The 9,129-nt window shown below is 38.4% G+C and overlaps 1 long non-coding RNA gene across 1 annotated transcript; it reads left to right on the forward strand.

The window, feature by feature from the left end:
* The first annotated feature begins 378 nt into the window (after positions 1-378).
* LOC109498218 lies at positions 379-5,677 on the forward strand. The gene is made up of 2 exons (XR_002154915.3): positions 379-512; positions 4,767-5,677. It is a non-coding gene; the product is annotated as an uncharacterized LOC109498218 (long non-coding RNA).
* The last annotated feature ends 3,452 nt before the right edge of the window (positions 5,678-9,129 follow it).

Raw genomic sequence — 9,129 nt, forward strand, 5'->3', positions numbered from 1 at the left:
TGCTCAACTTCTTTTTTTTTTTTTTTAAAGATTTTATTTTTAAGTAATCTCTTCACCCAACATGGGGCTTGAACTCACAACCCTGAGATCGAGAGTCGCATGTTCTTCCAACTGAGCCAGCTAGGCACATTGCTTTTTGATCAACTTCTTCTTCTTCTTCTTTTTTTTAATTTGAGAGAGAGAGAGAAAGAGAGATAGAGCACGCTTGCGAGCCAAGGAAATGGTCAGAGAGAAAGAGAGAGAATCTTAAGCAGGCTCCATGCTCAGCACAGAATCTGATGCAGGACTTGATCCCACGATCCTGGGATCATGACCTGAGCCAAAATCAAGAGTCGAACACTCAACCAACTGAGCCACTTCTTGGTCTCTTCCCTGTGCTGCTCTAACATGGAAGGATGTCTCCAGAGGAAGATGGCACAGAATATCAGATCTGCCCAAATGAGATCCCTCTCTCTAGAAGACTGGCCTTTTATGTCCTACCTGCTTTGGTAGTTCTGGGTGACTACAAACAGGTATGTTTTCATAGTTTATTTTAGTGGGAGGATCATTGAGATGCTGAAAAGGGCATTTTATGAAATCCAACTCCCAATGAATAGCTCTTAAACCTAGAATGGAGCAATATGTCCTTAAGATGAAAAATAATGCAAATTATATTGAATAATACTAGAGTAGGGTCCTCAGTGTTGTATTGGGAAAGAAGATGCTTCAATATTACCTGTGTAGCTAACAAAGCACAGTCACCTGGATCCCCCCCTCAGACGTAATGAACCAAAACCTGTGAAGGTTGGAGGGGATGGGTTAAGAACACTGAAGTAGACACATTTTCATTAAAGACAAGAATGCCATTTGTAAGGGCAAAACATTAAACATTGTTCTGAAAGTTCTAAATAGTGTAATAAAAATAAGAAAATAAATCAAAGGTAGAGATATTGGTTGAAATATTTTCAGATGATAGATTATCTACCTAGGAAAGAAAAACTTCAAACTAATGAGTTTAAGATGACTAGATAATGTGTGTATAATATATATGTGTACATAATAAAATGTTTATATTTCCTATACGTCAGTAATAAGTTGGAAAATATAACAAAAATGTATGGGGCACCAGGATGGCTCAGTCAGTTAAGCGTCTGACTTTGGCTCAGGTCATGATCTCAAGGTGTGTGAGTTCGAGGCCCGCGTTGGGCTCTGGGCTGACGGCTCAGAGCCTGGAGCCTGCTTGGGATTCTGTGTCTCCCTCTCTCTCTGCCCCTCCCCCGCTCACACTCTGTCTCTCTCTCTCTCTCTCTCAAAAATAAATAAGCATTAAAAAGGAAATATGACAAAAATGTTAATGTAGTAGCAAATAGGGGTGCCTGGGTGACTGAGTCAGTCAAGCATTCGACTTCACCTTAGGTTGTGGTCTCTCAGTTTGTGGGTTCAAGCCCCTCGTAGGGCTCGCTGCTGTCAGCGTGGGGCCCGCTTGGGATCCTGTGTCCCCCGTCTTTGCCCCTCCCCTGCTTGTTCTCTCTTCCTCTCAAAAATAAAATAAACATTTAAAAAATACATATACAGATAGAAGCAAATAAAAATACAAAAACCTAGTTAATAAAAACAGAACTGTGCAGGACCTATATGATGAAATCTTGGTGATGTTATTGAGGAAGATAAAGAAAGTTTTGAATAGGTGGAAAGACATAAGTGGAAAGTCCAACAGTATAAAGATATAAACAGTATATAAATTAGTATAAAATTCAGTGTAATTCCAGTTAGGATCTCAAATTTTTTAGGGGGGATTTGGTGAAAGAATTTCACAAAATGGTTTTAAAGTTTTTCTGGAAGAACAAATAAACAGTAATAACCAAGAAATATTTGAAAGAGAGTAACAATGCAATATTTATTTCTGCATATATTAAAACCTAGAGCTGAATGAAATAAGTCATACAGAGAAAGACAGATACCATATGTTTTCAGTCTTATGTGGATCCTGAGAAACTTAACAGAAGACCATGGGGAGGGGAAGGAAAAAAAAAGTTAAAGAGGGAGAGAGCCAAACCATAAGAGACTCTTAAAAACTGAGAATAAACTGAGGGTTGATGGGGGGTGGGAGGGAGGGGAGGGTGGGTGATGGGCATTGAGGAGGGCACCTGTTGGGAGGAGCACTGGGTGTTGTATGGAAACCAATTTGACAATAAATTTCATATTAAAAAAAAACAAAAAAAAAAACCCACTGGTTTAAATTAAAAAAACAAAAACAAAAAAACCCCTAGAGCTGTATTTGAAATGCTGAGATACAGGGATGCCTGGGTGGCTCAGTTGGTTGTGCATCTGGCTCTTGATTTTAACTCAGGTCATAATCCTGTAGTCATGGATTGAGCCCCGCATCAGGAGTGTGGGCCCTGCTCGAGATTCTCTCCCTCTGCCTCTCTCCCACACTTGCACGCTCTCTCTCTTTCTCGAAAAAGAACAAACAAACAAACAAATAAAGTGGTGAGGTGCTAACGCAGAAATAAGTAGGCAGATAAAGGAAGAAAGCAGAGTGCAGAAAGAGAACATTTCAAATCACGGAGATGGTGTTGACTGGTTTGTAAGTGATATTGACTAGTTAACAAATAGTGTTGGGTAGTAGCTCTTGGGGGAACAGAGAAGACAGGAAAGTCTGAACCTATCTCATAGTTTATATTAGAATAGATTTCAGCGGGATTCAGTAGAAGTTTCAGTGTAAGATACGAAATAACAAAAGCGTCAGAATAAAATGTAGGTGAATATTTACATAATCATGAGTTGAGGAATGATTTCTTTAAACATGGCCCAAAGGTACATACCATAAAGGGTAAGGCAGATATTTTTATGTCGGAAGTTAAAACTTTATCGGAGTAGTGTTTATCTTGGGAGGATTATTGACTGTGAGAAGTTACATGAAAATCTGATTTGGGTATGGTTACGTGGGTGTAAAGACTCACTGCACACTTAAAATTCACTTGTCTGTATGTGTGTTATTCTTCAATTAAAAAAAATTTAAGTAAAACTTCTGGTTGGAAAATACCAAGAAAATAATTTTTGAAAAAATGATAAACTAAGAATAAATATTTGCAACATTCACAATATACAAAAGGTTAATTAATATCTCTAATACGTAGTTATTGTAAATCAATAAGAAAAGATTAAACACCCTAATAACAATTAAAAATGCACAAAACCTAATACATATTGACAATAAACAAGAAAAGATGTGTAGCTCATTGATAACCAAATAAATGTGAATTTAAATATTTAAAAAATAATTAAAAAATTATTTTTTTAATTTACATTCAAGTTAGTATATAGTGCAACAATGATTTCAGGAGTAGATTCCTTAGTGCCCCTCACCCATTTAGCCCATCTCCCTTCCCACAACCTTCCAGCAACCCTCTGTTTGTTCTAAATATTTATGAGTCTCTTGTGTTTTGTCCCCCTCCCTGTTTTTATATTATTTTTGTTTCCCTTCCCTTATGTTCATCTGTTTTGTATCTTAAAGTCCTCATATGAGTGAAGTCATATGATATTTGTCTTTCTCCCACTAATTTCGCTTAGCATAATACTCTCTAATTCCATCCACGTGGTTGCAAATGGCAAGATTTCATTCTTTTTGATTGCCGACTAATACTCCATTGTATATATGTACCACATCTTCTTTATCCATTCATCCATCGATGGACATTTGGGCTCTTTCCATACTTTGGCTATTGTTGATAGTGCTGCTATAAACATTGAGGTGCGTGTGTCCCTTCGAAACAACATACCTGTATCCCTTGGATAAATACCTAGTAGTGCAATTGCTGGGTCGTAGGGTAGTTCTATTTTTAGTTTTTTGAGGAGCCTGCATACTGTTTTCCAGAGTGGCTGCACCAGCTTGCGTTGCCACCAACAATGCAAAAGAGATGCTCTCTCTCTGGATCCTTGCCAACATCTGTTGTTGCCTGAGTTGTTAATGTTAGCCATTCTGACAGGTGTGAGGTGATATCTCATTGTGGTTTTGATTTGTATTTCCATGATGATGAGTGATGTTGAGCAGCAAAATGATTTATAATTAAAATGTGCATTCTACTTGACCAAGAAATTTCTCCTTTTGGAATGATCCAAGGAGATAACCCCACAGGTACACAAGCATAAGTAAAAACATACTTATTGCAGTATTGTTTATAATAATGACAGATTGGAAACTAGTTAGATAGCCAGTCAGAAAAGGACTGGTTCAAGAAATACATTGAAATATATACAGCCAGTAAAATAGATGTTGCTGAAAATATATATACCTATGGACACAGAAAAAAGAAATTCCAAGACATCGTGTTAGGTAATAAAAGTGGGATTTGCTTATTTCTTCATGTAACAGATATTTATTGAGTGCCCACATATGTCAGGCCTTCCTCTAGTCACAAGGGATACAGCAGTGAGAGAAAAAAAGTAAAAGCAATTACTGCCTTCCTGGATCTAATATTCTAGTGGCAAATGAAAAATAATAAAAACTGAAATAAATTATGTAGTTATAAAGCAGCATGTACAGTACAATAGCATTTTTCTAAATGTGTATTTGTATTGAAAATGTCTGCAAAGAGTTTAATTCATAGTGGCTTTCTGCATGGTGGGGATTTTCATTTTCCACTTCATACTTTTTTTCCCCTGAAATGTTTTGAGTGAGTATTCCTTTTTAATCAGAAGAAAAGAAATGAATTTCTAGTTTGACAAAAAGAAAATGGCAAAAGAGTGTCTGAATAAATTATATTTGCTATTTCCTTCCCCACAAGAAATGAAAAGATCAACAACTCCCAAGTGGAAGAAACTTTTTGACATTAGAAAGAAGTGCTCAGTTACATATCAAAGCCACAGTGATATGGACCAACATGGCTGCTGGGAATGCAAAATGGGTACAGCCATTGTGGAAGGTTGTTTGGAAGTTTCTTACAAAACTAAACACACCCTCACTGTATCATCCTGCAGTCACACCACTTGGTATACAAATGGGTTGAAAATTCATGTCTATACAAATACCTGCTCAAGGATGTTTGGAACAGCTTTAAACTTGGAAGCATGTCCTCCAGTGGGTGATTGGATAAATAAACTTGTGTGTCCATCCAGACAGTGGGGCTGTTATTCCTTACTAAAGATAAATGAGCTATCAAACCATAAAAAGACATGAAGCAACCTTGAATGCATATGATTAAGTGAAAAAAGCCAATCTAAAAAAGATTCACAAAAATAAAATAAAAAGTCAAAAGGCTACATAGTGTGTGATGCCAACTATATGACATTCTGGAAAATCAAAACTATGGAGACAATGAAACAATCAGTGACTGCCAGGAGTTGGAGTGGGTGAATAGGGATGAATGGCTGGAACACAGAGGATTTTTAGGACAGCAAAACTATTCTGTATGACACTGTAATGATGGATACATGTCATCAGACATTTGTCAAAACCTATGAAAGGCACAGCATCAAAAGTGAACTCTAATATAAACTATGGTCTTTGGGCAATAATAACATGTCAGTGTATGGTCATCGATTGTAACAAATGTACCAATCTGGTTGGGGATGTTGACAGTGGGGGAGGCTATGTGCGTGGAGGGGTAGGGCATATATGGTAAATCAGTGTACTTTCTGCTCAATTTTTCTGTAAGCCTAAAACTACTCCCAAAAATAAATATTTGTTGTTGTTGTTGTTGTTGTTGTTGTTGTTGTTATTATTATTATTATTATTCTTTGGAAGACACAAGAGATACCACCTCACACCCATTAGGATGGCTGCTATCAAAAAATGTGGAGAAATCGGAACACTTGTACACTGTTGGTGGGAATGTAAAGTGGTGTAGCTGCTGTGGTACACACTGTGGTTGTTCCTAAAACAAACAAAATAGAATTACCATGTGATCCAGCAATGCCACTTCTGGATATATGCCCCAAAGAATTGAAAGCAGTGTCTTGAGGAGGTATTTGTACATTCATGTTCATAGCAGCATTACTCACAGTAGACAAGCGGTAAAGATAAACCAAGTGTCCTTCAATGGATGAATGAATGAATAAATGTGATATGTACATGCAATGGAATATTACTCGGCCTTAAAAAGGAAGGAGATTCTGACCCATGCTCCAACATGGATGAACCTTGAGGACATTATGCGAAGTAAAATGAGCCAGTCACAAAACGACAAATACTGTATGATACCACTTACATCAGATACCCAGGGTCGTCAAAGTCACATGAACAGAAAATAGAAGGGTGGGTGCCAGAGACTAGAGAAAGTTGTTGTTTCATGGGTACAGAGCTTTATTTTTGCAAGATGAAAACGTCGTGGACATCATTTGCACAGTAAAGTGAATAAACTTAACCTTACTAAACTGTACACTTAAAAATGGTTAAGATGGTACACTTTATGTTATGTATAGTTTACCACAACTAAAAATAAAATAATGAATAAAAAAAAAAAAAGGGGGCGCCTGGGTGGCGCAGTCGGTTAAGCGTCCGACTTCAGCCAGGTCACGATCTCGCGGTCCGTGAGTTCGAGCCCCGCGTCAGGCTCTGGGCTGATGACTCAGAGCCTGGAGCCTGTTTCCTATTCTGTGTCTCCCTCTCTCTCTGCCCCTCCCCCGTTCATGCTCTGTCTCTCTCTGTCCCAAAAATAAATAAACGTTGAAAAAAAAAAAAAAGAAGCACCCAGCTTTCCTGAGAATGTTATGAAATACAGACAACAAAAAGGAAAGACCTCTGATTAAAGAAACACCAATACGGTGCATGCTGCCAGACAAAATCAAAAGGCAAATGTTAAACTGGAAGGAAGATACATATTTGCAACCGATGGGATAGGCCAAAGGCTAATCGTAATCACTGATGAAATGTACCAAGAACTCTTATAACTCAAGAAGATTAAAGTGAACCATCCAATGGAAAAATAGGCATGAACCAGCCATTCTCAGAAAGACCAAAAAAGAAAAAAGTTAATAAATGCCACATGAGTTCATTGTCATTAGTTATTAAAAATTTTTACATTTTAATTTTAGAACAAGAAGGTGCCAGGGCACCTGGCTGGCTCAGTCGGTAGAGCATGCCACTCTTGATCTCAGGGTTGGGAGTTCAAAACCCCACATTGGGCATAGAACCTACTTAAAAAAATAATAAAACAAGAAGGTGCTAAGTTTCTCCTTTTGTATTGGGAAAAATTTGAAAGATGTTTCTTTAGGGCACAAGGAGATCCAGAGAGGCTCAGCTGGACAACTATCCACTAACGCAAACAAGATGCAAACATCTATTTCCAATTTTTCTTTAAGAAAGAAAAAAACATTGTATTACTTTTATAAGCAGGCGGGAAAACAATTCTAAGCTGAAGAGTCATAGGAAGATTAGCATGTTTCCAAATGTAATAAACAAATATAATGGACCAAAAAAATAATTGAAAAACATCATTGATGCTCAGTGTCTGGTGTGTGAAGAAGGAAGTGGTCTCAGACACTCTTGGCAGGAGGGTAAACTTGTCCAACCTTTTCAGAAAACAGTTTGGCAGTTTCCACCAATATTTCAAATGTTCTTGTCTAATCAAATAATTCTGCTTTAAGAAAATCATCATATAGATACACACATACATGAAAGCACATAAAGTTTTATTAATTTTGGCGATGTTTATGTAAGTAAGAAATTGGAAATGACCCAAGAGCCTATCAATAGGATATGTTTAAATAATTTATACTATATCCCTACTGCAGAAAACTATGCTAACATTTAAAAAATTACCTGAACTCATTTGGAAAGACATCCAAGAATATTATTAAGAGAACATGGCAAGTTTCAGAACAATTGTAAAGGGGCACCTGGGTGGCTCAGTCGGTTGAGCCTCCGACCTTGGCTGGGGTCATGGTCTCCCAGTTTGTGAGTTCAAGCCCCACATCAGGATCACTGCTGTCAGTGCAGAGCCCGCTTCTGATCTTCTGTCCTCCTCTCTCTCTGCCCCCACCCTCAAAAAAATAAAAAATAAAAACAAAAATTAAAAAATTTTCTTAAAGAATAGTTGTAAAAACATGTTATAATTCTATTTTTATGAAGTAATATAAAAATATAGAAAAATCTAAAAAAATTAGCAGGAATACACATCATACTGTTAACTGTGGTCATCTCTGATTCAGGTCTGAGATTGCAGGAGATGTTTGCTTTCTAAAATACACATTTTTGTACTCTTGAGGTTTTTTGCATTGATTTGTGAAACGAGGGGTAAAAAACAAATCTTCAGGGTGGGTTTCCTCATACTACAAAAAATTGAGTACCTCCAGTACCTGGTCTAGCCTCCTGCCTCCCATACGCCTCCTTCTCTCTATCAAAGTCAAGGCAGACTGCACCTCCCTAAGAATTTTCTAAGAGCTTCAATTTATTCAGATAGCATTCCTTTGTGATCTCTGGGCTCTTTGGACCCTGAATCACAACAAACCCCTTTGGATCATAGACTCTTTATTGTTTATCAGCTGACTGTGCCAACAAGGTGTGAATGTCTGGCCTCAGTGCTAAATGCTTAGAAGGAAACAGAGCCAACCCTGACACTGCAAAGGGAAACGATGCCCCCTTTAGATTCCTGATCAGGGTGAGAGAGACTACTGCCCTGTCCCCACTCAAGGAGGGAAACTCGAAGAGGAGCTCACAACCTGGGCATTAGCTCTCAGCTGCCTTGGCCAGTGAGGACTGACAGCACTCTGTCCCTGCTGGACAGCTCCCACTTTATCCGCTGCCTTGCATGCCCCATCCTCTAGTGAGGGCTTTTCCAGGAGCCTGAAAGGCTCGGGAAAACTTCCCATGGGGCCTGGAGTTTAGACTACACACTAAGCACTCAGTTTAATTGTCAAAAGGTAAGTATACCTCATGATGGCTACAGTGTCCCTTCTCCACAGGGGACAATCACAAGCCCTCAAGTCAAGCCTTCCCTAACCTATCCTCTGGGTTTTTTTTTTTTCCCTCCGTATCTACACTTCTATTAATCCTCAGTTAATGAGGAAGACAGACCTGCACCAGGCCATTGCACCAGGTCACCCAAAACCATGTAGAACTCCCATACGATGTCCCCAGAGTGGGTGTAGTTGTGCCCGTCTGTACAGGTAAAAGCTGAAGGAAAATGCCATTCATACCTGGAAGAGAAA

The sequence above is a fragment of the Felis catus genome, chromosome A3, assembly GCF_018350175.1.
Source record: "Felis catus isolate Fca126 chromosome A3, F.catus_Fca126_mat1.0, whole genome shotgun sequence".
NCBI lineage: Eukaryota > Metazoa > Chordata > Mammalia > Carnivora > Felidae > Felis > Felis catus.